We start from the raw sequence: 20221 nt of genomic DNA on the forward strand, positions 1-20221 counted from the left end.
GAGGCGGCAGGCTTGCCCTGTGTGCCAGAGTTGTCGCCGCAAAAGTTTGCACTACAGTTGCGCTCTCTATTTGTCTTTGGCCTCCAGTTTTAGCCAGCACCATCCCACGTTTTCCCGGCAATTTTCCGCCCACTTTCCACAGACGATGCTTTTTCAATTACTCAGGTCTGCCCCCCTGGAAAAGCCACCCCCTCTGGCCAATTGAGTCGCCACTTAAGTCGCCTGACCAAAAAATCATTAACTATTTTAATTTCAGTTTGCAAATTCCATGCAATTTAAATTCGGAATGGCAGGGGCGTGGCTACGACCCCCCTTTTCCTATGTGTTTGTGTGTGTGTGTGTGCACTTTGGCCAAAATGCTAAGCAAATACAATTAAAGCGTCTAAGAAAAAAGCCAATAATTAAAAATGCACAAAACCAAAAGTGAACACTGCCCTTCAAAAGGGAAGAACTAAGATGTTCGAGGCAGAAGCGGAGGCAAAGTGCAAAATTGTCGAAGAAAATGGGGAAAATGGGAAATTGAAGGCAGTCAACTGGATGGCGAGGAGTCCAAAGCAAACTCATTTGTTGGCTTAGCCGGCGAATTCGAAAATTTTCCTAAAGTACTCGGGAAAACTTTAAATGGAGTTTCAATTTTTTAAGTTTTAAATTGCTAAATAAATCTCTATAGATTTCGAATTTTCAAAGGTAAAATCACTTAAAATGCCTACAAGTATTCTGTAGAATTTTCTTGGTGATCTAATATATTTTGTAGCATACTTTTAGACACTTTTATTGGTGACTTCAAAACTCTCGAGCGATTTCAATACCAATATTGCCTTTTATGAAGTTTAATTTCGTTAGGTTTGGGGCTTAACCCGCAGAAGAAGTAAAGAAAATTACCCCAACTCTACCTTTACCTTTTGGAATTTTCCATCATTTTTCCGCCTCCCTTTTTTTCCGGCTAATCTAATCGAAGGCGAACATCGACGGCTTTCCGTTTGAGGTGGCCCAAAAACAATCGAGGTGGCCCAACAAAACGGAAGCGAGCGCAAACACGGAAAAGGACACGGCATATTTTCCACGCAGTTACTTGCGTTAATTTCCACGGCATAAAGCACTGGCAAACACAAGAAGAAATAGACAAAGGCAACGCGACTTGGGGGGAAAAGCGTGGAAAATAAAAGTAAAAAAAATGAAAAAAGGGTCGCCGGTCGCTTCCGTTTTGTCTCACGCGTTTTTATTTACTTGGCGCGTTTTTCTCATTATTTTGGTCAGGTGGCTTGAGGTTTTCAATCCTTTTTCCCCGTTGTCCTCGCAGCTATTTTTATGTTGCATACTTTCCGGTGCGGTTAGCTGGAGGGTCACAAAAACCGAAGCCCAAAGACCGAATGGTAATAATTTAAAATTAAAATTTTCTTTTCTTTTTCTACTCCTGCTGTCCCGCCGCTTAATCGGATAATGCGAATTTTTGTAATCGAAGTTTGTCGAGTCCTTGTAGTTGAGCTTACTCTTTTTTTCCCTACCTTTCTTCATGTACATTGTAATGCCCACGCAGATGGTATTTTTAATGATCCGTTATAAATGGCTATAATATTATTTAATCCTCTTTTTCACCCAAAAAAAAGGTATTATTTAATATAAATTTTACCAATATTGCAATATTTAAATATCAGAAATTTACAATGCCCATATTAATTTGAATTCGGCGTGTTTTTTCTTACTATATCTGCGCAATATTACAAGTAAAAGGGTATTCAAATCTCGACTTTTGGAACCTTTTACTCCTGCTCGCCTTCTACTTAGTTTACTTTGGTGTACATGACTTGAGTCAATATATGCAGTATTTTATGAAAAGTTAACCCTTTTCTCGATTTGCATGTCGCGGCGCAGACGACCCCGAAACCACCGCATTTTCCCACCCACCCGAGACTTTTGTTTTAATGTCAGCGACGTCGCTGCTCAATTGTCTAACATTATCTGATTTAGCGTTTAATGCTTAACCCTTGCTTGCCGACACACGCTTCGGTTCGGCTTGGAAAAGTTGGACCAGGAAAAAAATAAAAAAGGAGAGGCGCAAGGATAACGAATTAAAAAATTAAAAATCGAAAGGCAACGACGACAACGAGACGACAACAAAAGGTGGAAAAAAACGAGAAGTGAACCGAAAGGGGTGAAATGTGATTAGGCCAAGGGGGTGGTGGGTGGTTGGGTGGTGGGGTGGCTGGGTGCTTTTCCCTGATATACCGCCGCTGATTAGGCAGCGCTCCAGGGGAAAATCCAAGGGAAGGGGGGAAAGCATAATTAAAACTCGCAGCGCCGTGTAATAAATGCCAAGGCAGGCACAGCCAATAAATAGCAACAAGAAAGGAAAGACAGGATGCGGAACTGGGAACTGGGTGGAAGCAACCCTTTCACTTTGGGCCACCAACAACCCTCGGAATAAAAGAAACAATCGAATTTTAATCAATTCGCACACCGTCCTCGTCATTTGCATTTGCATCTCGGCGGCTTTGTCTCTAGGCAACCAAGCATCCAACCAAAAAGGAACACAAATCCAGGAATTCAGGACTCCAGAACTCCAGAACTCCGGTTCACTTCACTCGATTCCCCAGAAACTCGGGAACTCAAGAACTGTTGTGCTCTATGGGTCCAATTGCCTGATCCCCCGATTATTTCACGCTCTCGAAACTCAAAGTCCTCGAAAGCTAGCCCTTGAGAACCTATGAAAAGGGGATCTAATTGCGAATGGAAATCAATTGAATATCAATATTCAAGGACTGAAGTCCTGGCTTTCTAGCGGGGTTTTTCAAGGATTTATTGTAGGTTGTAGAAATATTCTTTTAGAAGGTATTAAAATAACATAAAAATATCCCGTTTTTGCCAAAAACCCAATTCATTATTTTCACTTAAACTATAATAACATTATAAATTCAATCGTTGTTCAGTAAAAATATATTTTAGTTCTATTTGTTCAATCTTTTTTTTTTTTAATCTCTATTGGCCTTTCGAGACTTCAATTCATTTGCTGGGCTATAAAACACGATGGCACCAGGTGGAAAATCGCCTTTGGTTCTTTTCCGAAAAGTCATAGCCATAGTTTTGGCCTAAGGCAGCTCTTCCGCTTTTCTTTTTTCCATTTTCCATTTTCACAGCCATCGCATTGCATTGTTGTGGCCCATTTGCTTTGGCAATTTCTATTCATTGCAACTCATCAGTCGCTCCGTCTACATATTGCACTTGCTTTCTTCTCGTTTCTCCTCTATAGAGCCATCATCATCTGGCCTCCATTCTCCATTTTCCATTCTCCATTTGCCGGCTCCACCTGTTTGTTATTGCGGCTCATCATCTTTCGGCTGGGAAACGAAACTCAACTCAAACTCAAGCCCAGCAGCCTCCGTTTCCTCGGAGTTTTCCATTTTCCATTGCCAGTTTGGTCGTTGCTGCTGTTATTTATAATTTTCGTTTATTTGCATTCGCATCCAATTTGTTTGTTCGTACCTGGTCTTCTGCTCCTCTGTCGTTTTTTTATTTTCCCTCCAGTGCAGAAGGACCAAGGATTTCCACACACACACACACACATCCACTACTTTCGACTTGTATTTTTCCGGCTTTTCTGTCTGCCTTCAACCATTTTACGCCATTATCAACGTCATCGTTGCTCTCGTTCTCATTCGTTGGCATCTTCTGTTTGCGTTTTGTGGATCGTCTGCACTGGAAGAAAAAATGGTCCTTTAAAATTTAGAAATTACCTGGGACTCTGTAGATAATTTCCACATCTTAAGGTTTCATTTTCGAGGCAATATAAATACTTGAAATATATTAAGGCAATCATATGATTTTATTTATTATTTATATTCAAACAATAAAAGTTATCAAATAATTATTGAAAAACATTTATAAATATTTTAATTAAATCATTTGATTTTATTTGTATTTTACTTATTATTATATATCATTATTTTCAATAATTCTGCTTTAAAGCTTAAGTTTTGAGTGCACTGAGCCTGGCATTGTTGGGTTTGGCTTGGCTCACCTTTGCCGGTTGTTGTCCCATTGTTGTCGCAGTTTCCCCACCCATTTTCCCCAAACACCCAAGCACCCAGCCCCCCATTCTCCGCCCATCCAGCTGTCCAGCTGTCAGGGCATATTATTGGTGTGCGGAAAATGTTCGCGTAATTGGAATGTTGACATTCGCATTTTCCGGACGGGGGGTTCTTGGGGAGATTCTAGCATCCATTTGAGTGACACGACTCCTATCAAAGTGCATCCAATGACGCCGAACAACACGGATATTGCCTCGAGGCCAGCCGGAAAATCTTCTCCTCATCCTCAGAAGAGTGAGCCATCAGCCCGAGAAAAAAGAAGGAAGAGTCCTGTTGACTTGCACCCTGGTCGTGACACTGCTAAAGCTTCGACAACTTGTCAAATTACCTTGAGCCAGCCGCCGGGCGGGCATTTTCCTCCATAACATCCCATCCCATACCACCCATTCCCCACCCACTCGGCCGCTTGTCAATATTTAAAATTGAAAAATACAAAAGTTCACCCCCTGTCAGGTATTTCATATCATTTCAATATCATTGATGTCGAAACGCGGCTCGCTCTGCTAATGTTCACATCGCGGAGCAAAGACAAAAAGCCAGTCAATGAAAGCGGGAATAAATGAATGATTTAAATGGAGATCGAATAGGGGAATACCTATTAAAGGGATTACTTTATAAGTTATTTAAAAATATTTATTTTGATTTTAGCAATTACCTTTTTAAAATACTAAGTTAAATACTAATACAAAATCGTAATAAATATTTATTTGGAGCTGATGGGGTACACTTGAGGAAAAATCCGTTCCTATTTTAAACCTACTCTACAGTAAGAATATTTGAAAAAAATTTAAACCTACTAGCTGTACTAGTTTAGTTTCTGGCTTTGACTCCTAAAAAATGTAAGCATAGTTTTATATGCATGTAGATTAATTTATGCAGCCGCAAACTGAGGCTGTTACCCTGTAATTAGGCCAACCTTTGGGTTGAATTGGTTCAGTTAGGCTGAAAATATAGGTGGGGTTTTGGGAAAAGACACGACAACGACAACGACAACGTTGACGACAATCGGAAGACACCCTTAGACTTGGAGACACGGAGTCACCAAAGTCACCGGGGGTAACCATTACCGACATCACCCATTTATCCACCCATCCATCCATCCATCCACCTATCCATCCATTCTGTCGTATGTATTTTTCATATGGATCTGGAAATGGTAATGGGGGAGGCGCGTCTTAGCATTTCTCGATGTACTCGAAAACGATTTATTAAAAAATATCTTTGGCACGGCGGCGGCAGTGAGGCAGCCAGGCAAAACAACAAGCAAGCTTATTAAAAATTTATTACCGAGCTTAAAAAATGTTACCCCAGTCGCCTTGGCCTTTATGTATTTCCCGTATATTTTACATTTGTTCCTTGGGACCCGCAGGGCATTTCCACCTCAACTTCCACTTCCCTCAAATGAGAATTTAGATGCGGGGTGGCAGTGCCATCGAGCACCTTCGACGACAGCAGGAAAAACAGAACAGAAAACAAAAAGTGCTTGGGGCGGAGATATTGAAAGGTATTTTGGCTGATTTGTTTGAGTTGGAAATTTAATTTACAACTGTAAATGGTTTTAAGCGGGCGATGGAAACGGAAAAGCCCTCTGGCCAACTTAGAAATTGGGGTATCGGAAATGTACACCTGGAAACTCAGAGCTAATAATCAGGTAGGATAAAAATTGCCTGATTGAAATAATCAAAAACTAATCAAAAATCTTCTTTGATAGCAGAAATGGAAATTAATCATACAACCCATTCACAAGGCCTAATGAGCAGAAGCTGAACCCTAGAAAAGGGAATCCTTTCCACCGATTTATATATGATATGAGCCTATCTCCAAGGCCATTAAGTGACATATCAGTGGCTGGCAGAGAAGTAACCTTTTTTTTGGGCATTGGTCATCATCATCATTAGTAATGAGCGAAACCCAAAATTCAGCCACCACCACATGACCCAAGCATATAGAATAAAAGCCCCTGATTCCGATTCGTATTCCGTATTCCTATTCCAAACACTGTCTCAAGTCCAATGACAAATGATCAAATGTCACACATGGAATTTAAAGTAGCTGCAGCTGTGCGGGGATTCGAATTGGAGTGGAATTCCTGGCGAGATGGAGGTGGGGATTTACCCTCTCTACTTTGGAGATGGGGTTATTAGCCACCGGGGGTTGGCTACCACTACCACTATTTTTTGATAACTGAAACTGAAACTCATCAGCGACGTTGTGTCATCATTTTTATGATTTAGCCGAAATGATGAAACGAAAGCCCATGAAGGCTTAAGTGTCAGCCACACATGGGCGTGGGTTTCGAAGGGGATGGGGTGGCACATGTGGCGGTGGGTAGTAAGCTCCTAGGCATTTTTCAATATTTGACAAACATTTACAGTCCGCAGTGCCTATGAAAAATGGCAACTTTGACAGCTTGACACTTGAGCCACCGTAACCAGAAAGTCCTGTTTGTACAGCCGAAGTAATAACGTTAGGAGTGTTTAGATTTATTTGGCAAAAGCTAATAAATAAATTTAATTAATAAAATATATACATATATTTTTATACAAAATAAACTTTTTAATTTTATGATATCGTTTTTGAAATTATATTTATGACCCACGCTGTACCTAAAACACACATCGGAATATTTTAATTTAAACGCTCTTCCTCTCCAGTTGAATAAACGTGCTTTTGCCTTCTCTCTCTCCGAAATTTGACACAATTTTTGGGGTTACGCAATTCTTGGCGCTCTTCTTGTTCCTTTTACTACCCCTACCAACAGGGAAAACCCCCCCTACCGAAGAGAACCACCCATTCCTTTGGTGATTGGCTGATATTTTGACAGCCAAACGTCACAGCTGACAGCTGAACCATTTGTCAGGACCCCGGGAGCCCTACTCCCGGGCTTTAATTAGTCGATTTCTGGAGTGGGCACGATGAAGATGTCTCCGCCAGTGAGTGTACGAAAATCCAGGGGTCACTTAATTGGCAGTGAGTGGAGGAATTAAATAAATATATGCTTCTGTGTAATAAGTAAATGGAAAGGAGGTTCTGTCGTTTCCTTAAAATTTAATAAAATCAATACCCAATATTCCTTCTTTATATTATAAATATAATAATATTAATAACAATATCTGTTTGCTAATATAGCCCATATATCTTAACTTTTTATTGTTATAATCACTATATTGCATAGTTGCACTCAACTTTTAATTGTCACAAAAAATACTATAATATTGACTAAGCCCAACAACTAATGCTAAACATTTTTCCACCTGCAAAAATGCCTCTCACTCATCATCTTCAACTGCAGCACCTTGTATCAACTCATTAATTTCTATTTCTGTTTGTCTTGGGCCCGAGAGAGTGCAACGAGCTCTGGCCCCTCCAGAGAAGCCCCTTCTCCTTCCCTTCTGCTACCCCTTCCTAACCCGTTCTTAACCCCTTCGTTTTAAGGGCAGCCTCCTCCTCTTGGGCGCTACTACACATATCTGAAATTATACTTTGTCCTTTCTATAACAATAATTATTATTTTGCTTCAAGCATCAGCTACAGCTACAACGAGCAACGACCAAGGAAAAAAGCAGGGGTGTCGTCTGGAGGGTGGGAAGGGGGGTTAGGGGACTGCCAGCAGTCAGCCCAAACAATCAGAATGCTCTCTGCGAAAAAAGGGGGGTTTTTTGGCTGGTGTCGGAGATGCTTACTGGGCAGAGCCAGCAAACACTTAAAAATGCTAAATAAAACATATTCCACTTGCACACACACACACATGTGTAACAGCAGGGGTTTGGGGGCTCTGTGGGGTTAAGAGGGGGGGCGGTAGGGGGTTAGGTGCCAGCTCACAGGTGCCGCTTGTTAAGAAGCAACTCGGAATGCACTGCTAGAAATTGGGAGTGGAGAATGAAAGTAACATTTTAATCTTACCTTTAAAATTAAACTTAAGATGAAATATATAGTAATATACAATAATTTCCACTTAAGAAAAAAATAAAAATATATTTTACTACATTATAAAATAAAATAACTTTTTGATTTTTATATTTTTAGATACTTCATTGATCCACATTTTTTTATATATTTACATATTTAAATTATTCGTATATTGGGTTGTATATTTTCTCCCAGTGTGGGCCCTAAAAAGAGGCTGGCTTGGCTTCTATTTCTTTTTCGTTTTTCTTTTTGGAATGGGTTTTGGGTTTCAGTGTGAGGAGACTGGTGGGCTTGGGTTATTTGCAATTCATATACAGCAGACTTTGCACACAAACACACACGCAGTGAAAAAAATAATTTGCAAAAGTAGCGTCGTGTGACAATTGCCGAGGCTCTAGCCCAAACACCCCCCACCCACCTTCCTCCCCTTTTTGGATCTTGAGCCTAGAAAAGGGGAGGAGAAAAAAAGGGGCAGGGGCCTGCTTTTCGTGCACAACTACAGTTGCTGTGTTGTTGCTATTTGAATTTTGAGGACATTGTGATGAGGCTTTAGTTTGCAAATCTCTTGCACACACACACCACCAAAGATGGGCGCCCTTTTTTACAGCCACCCTACCATTTTCCCAACGCTACTTCAACGCTTGATATCACATAGCCATGGCCAGAATTTCCCATTTTCCATCTGCTCAGGTGTGTCTTTCGGTCTGCATTTGGCGTTGCATATTTTTGAGGGCATCTGTTTGATAATCTTCCGTAGTTTATACTTTGGTCCACCCTAATCACCGATTAAGTTTATCTTTCAAGGATCGCTAAATATTTCTAGACCTTTAGCTTGGTAAAACTTGACTTTATTATCCTTTATTTTGATATCTTAGTTTGTTTTCCCTATCTTTTCCCATAAAAGTCTTATATATCAATCTTTTGTCTACCTTCACAATCCTGTCTTCTTTGTTACTTCAAAAAGCTTATTAACTTTGTCCAGAAGTGTCTTAAACTCTATTTCACTTCGTTTTAGACTTCTATTGCCCATTTGTATTTACCTTTCCTTTACCATTTCCAATTCTTTATACTTTTCTGCAATATTTTGTATAATAATAATTTTTCCTCCGCCTTGCTGAGCACTTGGCGCGAAAAGGGGTGAATGGAAGGGGTTTGAAGGGGGTTTAGAGGGGGATGAAGTGGAAAAAGAGGCAGTGGGCGGTGGGTGGGTGGTGCAAGGTGGTTGCATCATCTACGTGGTGCAGGTGTCACGCCCAGTTTGGATTGTCGAGTGCGCTTATGGCTGTCATGACGCCCATAACATTGTCATCAACATAAGTTTTCCCACTATGTGTGTGTGTGTGTATATCCTATGTGTGTGTGTGTACTGTGGAGTGCGTGGAATGGCCACTAGGTGGCGTTACGCCTTTCCCTCAACATTTTCTTGTGTTGACATCGTCACGAAAATTGGTGCAAAATGCTTCAGTTATGTTCACTGTGCCTTTGTGTGCACTGTGATAAATATATATATGTTTAGATTTAATTTATTATACTAATTTAAATTACTATTAGTTTATTTGGAGATAAAGTTTATTTGAAATTTATATTGCTTTAGTGCTAGTTTATGATACCTTTAATATCTTTTATGAAAATATGTAGCACAGTGATATTTTTGCAGTGTATCGTATATATCCTTGGCTAGCCGCCTTTCGGCTTCGCACTATTTATTGGTAGCCGCCGAAAGTAGGCTACTCACACACACGGAAATCACAAACATTATTGTACAATAGAGTGGACCTTAAGGGAAAATGTATAAAAATTTCAAGCTATATATTTTTTCTAAAAATATGAAATTTATAAATAATGTTAAATTTTAATTTTATTGAATAATTCATAAAAATGATTGTGGGTACTGTACTAATTTCTTTCCTCTTTTTGGTTTTAATAAATAGAGGACTTTTGGTTATTTATTTATTATATTATATTTGTTGTTGTTTTTTCTACTTGTCCGAAAAGTAAATGTTTAATAGTTATCCCTTGGGTTTAACATTAATCTCCGGTCCTTCCTAATGCCCTCACACACACGCACACTCACACACACATAATTAAGCGTTGACTATTTGTAATTTTTAATAAGACAGCCCGGGTCTAGCATCCCCCCTTCCCCCATAGCCCCCATTTCGGACCCCCTTTTGCCCCGCCCCTGGCTACCCCTTTTCCGCCGACAAAGCAGCGCCCATACACAATATAAAATAAGCATGAATAATTAGAATATGTTAAGTGTTTGGTGGGTGGTGTTGGGCGAAATATGCACCGCATATTGTATATTTATATACAGTCAGTGGGAGTCAGGCCACGCCCACTCCCTCCCACACACACACAAATATATTTATATATATATACATGTTCAGGTGCTTGAGTGGTGGCCCACCTGACTTTTTGTCATTCAAATGAAAACTGTACATATACGTTGTCGTCATCGTTCTCAGATTCTTTGTCGTCACAGTCATCATCAACAGCTCAACACACACACAAGCATACAACATACACCCACACACACACAATCCTAACACACACCCACACAGTTACACCTGCTCTGATTGCTTTGTTCAGCACTTTTTTTTACATTTTTTTGCTTTTTTCCTCACAATTCCTTTTCTCTGTTTCAGTTTTCTGCATCTTTTTGCATTGCATACACTTAGGCGCGACTTTTTTACTTGTGTATGTGTGTCTCTTGCATGTGTGTTGCATAGAAAAATTTACAATGCAATTGAGTATGCAAATATTGCCTACTTGTCATGTAGACAAATACACATTCAGCGCTTTCTTACTCCCTCCATCTCTTTCGTACCCTGCCTCTGCCGTCCCTTTCACACATACACAGTGTCCTGTCCCATGTCCTGTGTCCCATACATATGCAAAAGCCGAGATGCATATGCATATGTGTGCGTGTGTTTGTTATTGTTAGGAGCCGAGCATTGTGATTGTTGCAATTTTCGAAATTAAAATAACAATATGGCTAAATCTTGGCGAGCACAACTGTACCTCATATCGTTCAAGGAACAAAAATAAAGCGGGTACTTGGGTACAGTAAATATGTGTGGGTGTTCTGCAATCCTTAAAACGATCTTATGAAATTGCAGGATGAAAAGGAAGGATTTATTAATTAAATAAATTAATTATTAACAATTAGAGTGACCCAGTCAAGCAAAATAGCAACTTTGCAAATGTATGGTCACATTTTTTTTATTACTATTGAATATGCATTTAGCATTGATGTTTGGAAGGGAAATTGATTATGTGATTAAATTTTATTTAAAAAATAAATTCAAGATTCTCCCTCGACCAATTACCACTGTACCCCTACTCAAGTTTAGCCTCCTGTCGTAGCTGACATTTATGCCTTTGCCATTTTATTTATTACAAATTGTTTGATATTAAAAATGTATGCCAGTCGAAACTTTTTCGCCTCGAGTAAATCATTATTTTGAGAGAATTGCGACTGGGGATGAGGTCATATGCATATAGAATGTCAAGAAATTAATGGCACTTGGCGGAATTTATGAGCATTCTGATATTTATGCCTCTTCTTCGTGAGAGGTCCTTGGAGACCCGTGGAGACTCGATATGTGCCATTGTTCAAAGACTTTCCATAGTCCATAGTATACCCCCAGCCCATTCCCATTCCCATTTCATTAATGGCCTTGTTAGGCGTACAGTAATTTTTTGATACTTTTATTCTCCTCTTTTCCGGCTCTGTTCTGGTCAGTATAAAAAGGGTTTTTGTTTTTTCCTGTAAATAAATTCAATTTACAAAATGTGTGTAGAGGTAATGCAATTTATTCGGACTCGTAATAAAAATTAATAACGAAAACGTGTCGGGCCAAAAAGTTGAGTTGCTATGCGTTGCCACTAATATGACTTGGCACAAACGAAACGAAAAAATACAATAATAATAATAGAATAGCATGGAAAAAGGGAGCCCAGAGGAAGGTCCGTCCGGTTATTTTGTCTATCTAATAAAAATCAAACAAATTATGCTAACAAACTAGATTTTATTGCTGCCGTTCGTTGCCTTTTTGTCGCCCGGTGATTTGCTCAATAACCCTTGTAATATAAACACAGAGCCCACATATCTTAATACCCACACACGCGGCACCCGACATGACATGACTTTCTTTTTGGCAGCAGTCCATCAGGGTGCAAACACCAAACACCCAGCACCGAGGGGAAAAAAAGGACATGACTTGAAAATCACTTAATCTACTTGGCCGGCAAGAAGGCGGAGAAAGCGGAGAAATGTGGAAAGGGGGGAGGCGGAGGAGGCGGGGGACAAACAAAGAAACCGAAAGCGAAACCGAAACCCTTTCGACTTGAGGGCCCAGCCCCCCAAGAAAAGAAAAGAAAAGGCCAAGAAAAAAGGACAAAAAGGAAGCACATGCGGGCTGCAGAGAGGATGCACTGGAAGAAATACTCCGTGGAAATGTATTAAATGTTTTAAATTTAACCAAAAAGTCAGGAGTGCTAATACTCAGCAAAGCTTTAAAAACATGTAAACATATACATTTAGGGAAACTGTGGTATTCAAACATTTTACAAAGTGTGCAACATACCTTTTTTCCAGAAAAGCCCTTTCACAATCAAGTTCTGGATGTAAATAATTGTATATTATAATTATAAGAAAGAAGAAAAGTTATCAACTTAAAAGACTCGTCCCCCTTTTTTCCCAGTGAACAACTTGGGTTTCCTTTGAGTGGGTTAAGGTTGAGGGGTCTCGGTTCTGGGGTTAGCCGAAGGACATCCGCACTGAATAAACAAACCATGACAACGGCATATTTCACATATGAGCCAAGGCGGGCATCCAAAATTATTGCAAATCACTAAAACCAACAACGAAAAAAGCCAGTAAAATGGCAAGCAAGCGGCATCGGCATCACCCCACAGAAAAAATAAAGAAAAAAGGGGTTGGCGTTGTAATTGAATTCAATCAAAATTGTTTGGTCCATCAAACAGACAATTACAAGCAATACATTCTGCCGAACATCCCAGAGAATTGGCAACAATACGGGTTATATATATTGTGTATATATAGTGCAAATCGGGGGTATAAATCCACCCTCTCAGTTGAGTTGTCAGTAGTCCGCACACGAACAAACCGGGAAAAATTACGATTACGATGGCAAGAAACCGAGGAACACACACGTAGACAAGCAATTTGTCAATCGCTCGATTTGATGAGCTTAACATTCGCATCCGCATCCGCAATCCGCCATCCAAAATTCACAATCCTCGGAATCCTCGAAACCCTCGCGATGAGGCGGCAATAAAAAACGAGCAAAGAGTTGCAATTTATCGAAGGGGAGTTGTTGAGAAATTGGGCCAAGAACATGTCACTCTAAGTGGTTTTAGGGCTCGTTTCTATAAACCATATATCGAATATTTATATAATATTTACAATTTTGGTTAATGTTCTATGTTTAAAATATATTTTTGATATTTAATTTGATATACTGCGATTTTTTATATATATTTTTTTTATTTAAATATATTTAGTATAAATTTAATATTAAAACCTCGATATCTTTAAGATCTTCAAGTACAACAAAGGAACTCACAGCTGAATTATGGGAATAATATTACCAAATAACATATTTACTGCCCTGTTTTCGAACCGGAAGTCTAGTTTTCCACCCCCACCCGGAGTTTCCTTTATCGCTTGACCTGCTGACCCCCTCTCAATATTACAAAATTACAGTATTACCCACATGTCCCATAGCCAACCCCCTTTTCGCCCGCATCATTCGGTCCATTTTTTGTGCAAAATCACTTGACCAATTTGTCAAGTGGCACTAAAGCGTGTGCGTCTCACTTTTTTCGGTTATATATTTTGGTTTTATTTCTTTTTTTTTTTGGGAGAGGGGGCTCTACTTTGTCGTCATAGTCCTGCTGTCTTCTTGTTTGCGGTGGTCTTTTGAGAGTTTCCCATTATCCTTGTTACAATTTGCATGCATTGTGGTGTCATTCGGCAAAGTTACACCCACAACCCCCTTTTATTTCACACTGAGAAATTGGCTACTGACATGCGCAATTTTATTATAAATAAATAACTTTATAACTCTTGTGATTTATAATATTGGTCAATGGTTTTTTTAATTTTTTAAGAATTATCATCGTTAAAATGATTTTTAAAATCAATTCAAAGTAAAACAAGAATTTATTTTTAGTTTTATATTTGCCATTTTTTCTCTCTGTGCATGCCAATTCCAAAATCCACAAAAAGAGAGAAGGCCATTCATCCATACATCCATTTTCCCTGGGCTATCGAGGCCGGCGCCTTCTTACCGAGGTTAGTGATAAAGAATCCACTTGTCATTGCCAACCCAGACCTTAACCCCCTTTCCCCCTTGGATCTTAACCCTCTGGCCACTTATGCCCGGCTATTTGCTTATTTTTTATGATTTTATTAGCTGCAAAAACAAGCAATCCTGCAACAATGTTTATTGGTTATAGTGTTCTTCGGGGGATCCAAAAAGAAAAAACGAGAAAAGAAAGGGGTTCTTTTTTTCGGCCCGGGGTCTTTGATGTGCCCTTAAAAATCATAAGCGTGAGTTATGCTTTATGCCCGAGATTTGCCAGATCTCCGTGTTCGGTTTCCTTGGGGTTGTTGGCCCATGTTTATGGCCTCCACAATATATGCATATCATATCATATATGGACGACTTGGGTCCGATGTTTGCCAACGGCAAATTGCGACAGCGATTTGGCCTGATTTGTGTGATTTGATTTCATTTGATTGTGTGTAATGTAATCCGAGCGGAGTTGTTTGGATTGCCGGGCTCCCAATTAGGCTGTCCATTGAGCTCTCGGGATCAAAGAGCGCCATCAATCCGAACTCGAATCAATCAGGAAATTATTGATGGGCGGGCAATTTATAAACAAGTACTTGCAAAATTAGGGATTGGTTGGGGGTATCTTTTATTCCCCTGATTACAATAAGCATAAATATAAGACGATGAATGGATAATACATTTAATTTTATTCTTTAGGTTTGATGGGCGGCATGTTAACTAAATTTATGTTTGATTTAAAAAGAGAATATTTATTTTAATATTTTAAGCCATTAAAAAAATGTATTTAAAATCTTAAAAAATGAAAGCTAAAATAAAATAACGGGTATACAAATATTATTATTATTATTATATTTTATAATCACTAATTATTATTGTCATCATTAACTGTAAAGATTAAATGTATTTTTATCATATTTAAAATGGATATAAACTGCGAAGAATGAAAAATACGGCGAAAAATATTTGAATATTTCATTTAAATATTTTGTATGGAAATGTTTGGGAACATCTTTGGATTTACTACTTATTTTTAAATACAAGAATCTTGTCAAAACCAATTTGGTCTTCCAAATTAAAGACAAGGTTATTGCAATGTTTTGGGGTGGCTTGGGAGCTGGACCTATTTGACCTCTGTTCGAATGTCTTGAAGACATCTTTATGCCCGGAGAGAGCCGGATGGCCCTTAATTGCCCAGTGACCCCGGCCAGGTCATCTCGCGCCCCCCTGAAAATGGAACCCCCCTAAAATTCAGTTGAACCATGGCCATTTCATTAACTGACCCAAGGCGAACCGAAAACGCTGCGGCGATTAGTTCACAGTCATAACACACGGCCGATTCCTATTTGGCTATTTGGACAATCCCCTTCCCCTCGGAACTATAAAATTTTATGACTTTCTACAGGCCACTGTCCTTCGTCTGCCGCCCCTCCACACACACACACAGCATACATTCGCGCTCAATTGGTTTCTGGTTTTTTCCATGTTTGCAGGTAGTTTAGGCCACCCCACACAACCCCACCTTTTTGGCCAAATTGCGCAAAATGTTAACAAGCAATTGAGCAGACAAACAAACAACTGTTGCCGTCTGTTTTTGGTTTCGGGGTGAACTAAAAGTGGGTGGCACTGCGTTGATTAGTTTAACGCGGCCAACGTAGCGGAAAGTTGCGACGTCTGCTCATTAAATTGAACCAGCCTTATTAGTTTGAATGTCCTTGCCGCCCCCAATTGGCCGCCCACTCCGCCCCCCGGCGACTGCTATAAAATGTAATTTTATATTGAGCCCAGCTACTCCATCTGCAGTTGGCCGTGTGCGGTTTTTATGGCCTTTGAACGATCAAGTACAGTGGCAGCACACGGAGAAAATTACCGCGTATTTTCCAGGTTTCCAATCACAGGAAAGGAAGGTGACCCAAATAAAATCATTATCTTGATTTTTGGTAAAAATTCGATTTATTTAAATTGGATTTTTTGATGTAACTTGGACAAAAATGGCCCCAAATCAAAAAGGCGCACTGTTTAGAGCAGCTTACAACCGTATAATTAATATCAGTGCACTTTTCGACTGATTTCAGAAAATTAATTTTCGACCCATCGTAATTTTTTGCGAAAAATGGCAAAAATTAAAAATTTCCAGGTTGAAATGCCAATCGATAGGGAATTTTATTACGAGTTCAACGAGGTATGACATTCCGTATTGGGACCATTATTTACATTGTTATGGCAAAAATACTGTTTGTTTTTGGGGTAAAAAATAATATCTTGATTTTTGGACAACAATTTGTTATTTTCAAAATGGGGTTTTTGCTGTAACTTGGACAAAAATTGTCCAAAATCAAAAAGGCATACTGTTTTGTGCAGCTTACAACCGTATAATTAATATCAGTGCACTTTCCGACTGATTTCAGAAAATTAATTTTCGACCCAATTTTCGCATTTTTGGTAAGGGGTACCATCATCATTTTTTGCAAAAAATGGCAAAAATTAAAATTTTCCAGGTTTGAATGCCGATCGATTGGGAATTAAATTACGAGCTCAGAAAGGTATGACATTCCATATTTGGACCATTATTTCCATTGTTGTGGCCAAAATACTGTTATTTTTTGGGGTAGAAAGTCAGGATCTTGATTTTTGGTAAAAATTCGATTTTTTTAAGTTGGATTTTTTGCTGTAACTTGGACAAAAATTGACCTGAATCAAAAAGGCGCACTGTTTTGAGCAGCTTACAACCTAAGAATTAAAATCAATGCACTTTCCGACTGATTTGAGAAAAATACTTTTCGGGCCCAATTACATTCCATATTTGGACCTTTTTTGCACCATGACGACCCAGAAACACATCCGGTATTAACCCCACACGCGAAAACGCAGCTATAATTCCCAACTGGTTCTTGCCAAAGCGAAAATTAAATAGAAAGAGTTGGGAAGACAGCGAGCTTAACTTTCAATATTGACACTTCGCACAAGTTTGCTCGCTTCAGTTTCAGTTTATCCACCCGACGGCGCATAATAACTGTCAAAAATCTTTCAAATTTTAATCAACTTTATTTTTGGCCCAGACGCACGTCCCACATACCCTCCCCCCCCCTCAAACTGAAAAGTTAGCTGGCTCCTTTTTTCTTGGCCAAACAAACACACATATGAACATTAATGTAAATGTGCGCCCCTCGCTCCCCCGTTTTTCTGTTTGCCATCAAGCCAAAAGTATTAAAGACGCATTTAATTAAGTTGAAATTGTTGGTTGAGGTTTTGGCTGGTTAAACAATCACTCAACTTTTTGTCCAGGTAATCTTCGTGCTGCAGACTTCTATCCTGATTTTTGAAATTGGTATTTTCTGCTGACATATTGATAGGGTAAAGCTAAGAAAGTGATATGGGTGGTTTAACTTAAAAGATTAAAAGAAATAGTTTTTGTTAAAAATAGTATTCGTTTTAATTCGTTTTAATCATAGAAATTCTTTATAAATAATTTTCCTGTTTTTTCTGACCGCACTGTACTTTTCCCTTGCAGATTTCCTTAGCCAAAAGACCTCAAAAGCCAAACCCCCGAACAGAGCAATTACAATAAGGCCCACTCCCCCGAAGAAGATGCCAGAAACTTTGATATATTGTCAACTATGTTTGCCCAGCGCTTAGGACAGCCCCCTTAAAAATATACATACACTTTGTCTTGGGCATGCCAACAATAATTTTTGATTAAAGATGAATTTTTAATTTAATGTATCTCGCAGATAGAGACGCAACCGTTGGCCACGGCCATCCGTATCCGTATCCGTGGTTAAAGGAGGAACGATGAAAAACATCAGGGAAATGAGGGAAAAAACGCACGAAAATGTTTTTTAATCTCAACGGCAAACGGAAGCGGAAATCAAACGACCAGAACAGCGGCCAAAAAGCTAAGGCTAAAAAAAAGAAGAAGTGATGTAAGTGGTGGCATACGATTTCCAGGGGGTGGTGGCTGAATTTTTAGGTGGGAGGGGGCGTGGCAGCAGCGACCAAAGTATCAAACAAAATTTTTAATGTCTTCGTCCGAGTCTCGCTTCTATTTTTTTTCCTTTCCGTTGGTGTCTTCTGCCTGGGCGCCTTGTTAAAAAGCCCGCGAAATTCTACAGCCCAAAATTCCCACCCTCTTTGGGTGGAAACGGCCTTTGATTTTTTCCGAAGTTTTTAACTTTTTTTCGGTTTTTTTGGCCGCTGCTCTGCGCTTGGCTCATTAGGAATTTTTCTTCGCCAGTTTGTTCGGAGAAGCGATAAAAATTTTAGAGGCCCCCCGCCAAATGGTGTTTAATGATTTATGAATAATCGCCATTTTGCATTTGAGTGGTGGTAAGTCACTCAGTCAACGCACACCAAAAAAAAAATTAGGGAAAAAAAAGAAAAGTCCATTTACACGTTTCACTGGGAAAGGTGAAGGCTATGTTTTTTTGGAGGGGTGGGATACAATTTTCCCGGCCTTATCAATGTTTTTTGGGTGGTTTTCTCCAAATTTTCCTTTGATAATTTTTAGAGAAATTCTCGTTTACCATTTTACCACTTGAGCGTTAAATATTTTTGACAAACAACACGCGCCTAATTTCGGGGTGACAGTCTTGACAATCAGTTAGGGGAGGGGGTGGAGTTGGGTGAAATGGATCCTTTGGCAATTAAGAATTTTCCATAATTGAATTCGCTGCTTTGGAAAATTGAAAATAAAATTTTTATTTATTTATTTTATTTTTTAAATCCCACCTTTCCTACTCTTATATTTCCTCCAAAATTGCCTTTGTTCCCCACATCCTACACATAACATCCCATTACCCACTTTTAACCCATCAATTAACCCACACCAGCCATTTCCCAGCGGATAAAGCGATCAATTTCGCTGCGAATCAAATATAAAATCGTACAAGTCAGCTGCCATTTAACTCCTGACAGTAAGAGGGTCTTAAAAAACGGGATAATAAAAGTATCAGGCCAAAAACACACACACACATGTCACACTCGCATTTGCCTATCAAAAAGTTTTGATCTTTGATTGTCTGGCTGGGCTTTTTAACTAATTTGGGACACCCATTTGAATTTTCCACCCAACCCCAAACGGCAGGCGCCTTAACCCTCAGTCACCCCCGCAGGCTAATTTCGCCCCACTGACGTTCGAACGCTGGGAAATCGCGAGAAAACCGCATGCAAAACGCGTCACATGCAGTCACTGGGGAATTAACGCCCCACACACACTCACACACTCCTCACATATTTTGCATACACTGAGAAAAAGTCTTCATAAAAAAGGAAATTATTGCTAAACAAGTTATTCGCTTGAAAGATATTATACTACAAACTATATATTTTAAAATTGTAGGTAAATAATCTTGGATTAAAACACAATGAAAAAATATAAAACATAATAAAAATAAATATCTAAATATATATTGTTAATAGAATGTTAAATAAATAAATTATGTAGTTATACGATTCTGGGTTTCATTCAAAAATTATATCCTTGATTACATTCCTATAAATATAAATATGATTCCTTGAAATTTAAAAATGTCATTATTTAAAATATATAAAATTAAAACTTTCTAAATAAAATGCATCCTAGTTCCTAAATATTTCTCTCTGTGCACCCTTGTTTCGTTTTTGGTCGGTGGCAATCTCACCCCCGTTCGACGACACCCCTGGCTTTATTTGCGCAATATTTTTCTGATAATAACAAATTCGCGAATATGTTTATCTGCGTTTTCATTGCCGTCTGTTTTCCTTTGCGTTTCCCTTGCCGTCTGTCGCCTTTCCTTCGCCTCCCAAATTTCCTCGCGTCTTTTTTTTGGGTTTTTTGTATTGTATGGAGCTTTCGCTGGGGGTTTTCATTCGGATTTGTCCTTTCTGCACAGGTCTTGCCGTCTTGCCGCCTTCGTTTATTTT

At 39.2% G+C, this 20221-nt stretch overlaps 1 long non-coding RNA gene across 1 annotated transcript; it reads left to right on the top strand.

Annotated features, from left to right (window-relative positions):
* The first annotated feature begins 5411 nt into the window (after nt 1-5411).
* On the top strand, nt 5412-6040 carry LOC138913940 (uncharacterized). The gene is made up of 3 exons (XR_011419835.1): nt 5412-5589; nt 5649-5736; nt 5797-6040. It is a non-coding gene; the product is annotated as an uncharacterized lncRNA (long non-coding RNA).
* Nucleotides 6041-20221: the final 14181 nt, after the last annotated feature.

The sequence above is a fragment of the Drosophila takahashii genome, chromosome X, assembly GCF_030179915.1.
Source record: "Drosophila takahashii strain IR98-3 E-12201 chromosome X, DtakHiC1v2, whole genome shotgun sequence".
Lineage (NCBI taxonomy): Eukaryota > Metazoa > Arthropoda > Insecta > Diptera > Drosophilidae > Drosophila > Drosophila takahashii.